Raw genomic sequence first — 1,412 nt, 5'->3', positions numbered from 1 at the left:
TTTCTTAGTTTTATTTTACAAATCACCTGATATAAAACAGAAACACTTAGCAAACAGAAATCAGTCTGTGTTCGTGGTTTCAGAGATTTTATTTATTATATTTTTTCTGATGAAAAAAAGAAACAAAAGTCAGGAATTTTTAATTGTTTTATTGATCAGTCRCAGACACAGGAAGTRGGATCCTTCAAAATAAAATCTTGGTCAGGCTGTAACAAAGGTTCTCTCTCTGTTTACTTTCTTTTTCTGAGCTTTGAATGAACTGTTGTGCAAACAGCAAAATGAACTTTTCTTTACAAAATAAAAGCACCAAACTTTAGAGTTTATGAACAGCTAATATCTTACCTGTTGTAGATAGACGTTTTGGATGAACTCAGTTTAAAGAAATGGAGTTCAGTTCTGATGACGAGTCCAGCRATTTCTGCAAAAGCTGTTTTCTAACCCTCAGTGTCAGTTTTATGGTTGCTTGTGAGTTCTGTGTTTATTTTTTAAGCATGAATTGCAGCAGCAGTAGCTAGCTGTAGCTCTTTCTTCGACAAACAATTAACTTGTCTGTCTGGCTCGAGTTAAACTATTTCTGCAGCCYGAGCTCATTCAAAGAATAAGAGCAGGTCATCACTTTACTTTATTTTTAACGTCATTGTGTCAGAGTCAGAAAAYATTAATGTTTGTGGAGAGAATTTTAAATACACTTAAAGGTGCAAAGGCCTGAAGACTGGTCAAGAAAAACAAATAAAGAATCAAAAYCTGCATTTTTTTTCATTGATGGTAAATTTGTGACTAGCTGCCAACGTGTTTGTTTGYCTACAAAAACAGCTGAAGTTAGCACCCGTTAACAACGAGATAAAAACATGAGGTTTGGAAAACGTCGAGTCCTGTCTCAAACTTCGCTCCAGCCCAGACGTTTACTCTTCCCTCGTTTCCCTTTCATGTTCTGCAGCATCTCGTTCATTTCCTGGCCTGCAGCTCGAGGCTCATGAGGAGCTCCGTTGCTTTCTGTACTTTTCAGAGCTGTTTTGTGTCTCAGCTGAAAGATTCGCAGTGATCACATGAAGGAAGGTTTCCGTAGCGGAGAAATGAAACCTATTTTTTTTTCTTTTTGTGTGTGAACAGAGAACACGAAGCTCTGAAGAAAAACAGTGGTTTGTTTATTGGCAACATGATACAAATCAAACATAAAGCTTACAGTATAAAACACGGTGGAGGTCCTGTCATGCTCTGGGACTGTTTCAGAACCTTAATGTATCCAAATAAATCAGAACAAAAGGTCAGCTCAGCTTTTAAGAAAATACTTGAAGGGAAGATCTTTTATCAGAATATAACGGCCCTGTCAGCAATACTACACACAGCAGGTAAAATAAGTATTGAACACGTCACCATTTTTCTCAGTAAATATATTACTAGAGGTGCTAATG

This window comes from Austrofundulus limnaeus, unplaced genomic scaffold, assembly GCF_001266775.1.
Source record: "Austrofundulus limnaeus strain Quisiro unplaced genomic scaffold, Austrofundulus_limnaeus-1.0 Scaffold393, whole genome shotgun sequence".
Taxonomy (NCBI): domain Eukaryota; kingdom Metazoa; phylum Chordata; class Actinopteri; order Cyprinodontiformes; family Rivulidae; genus Austrofundulus; species Austrofundulus limnaeus.
Note: the sequence above shows the minus strand (reverse complement) of the source record.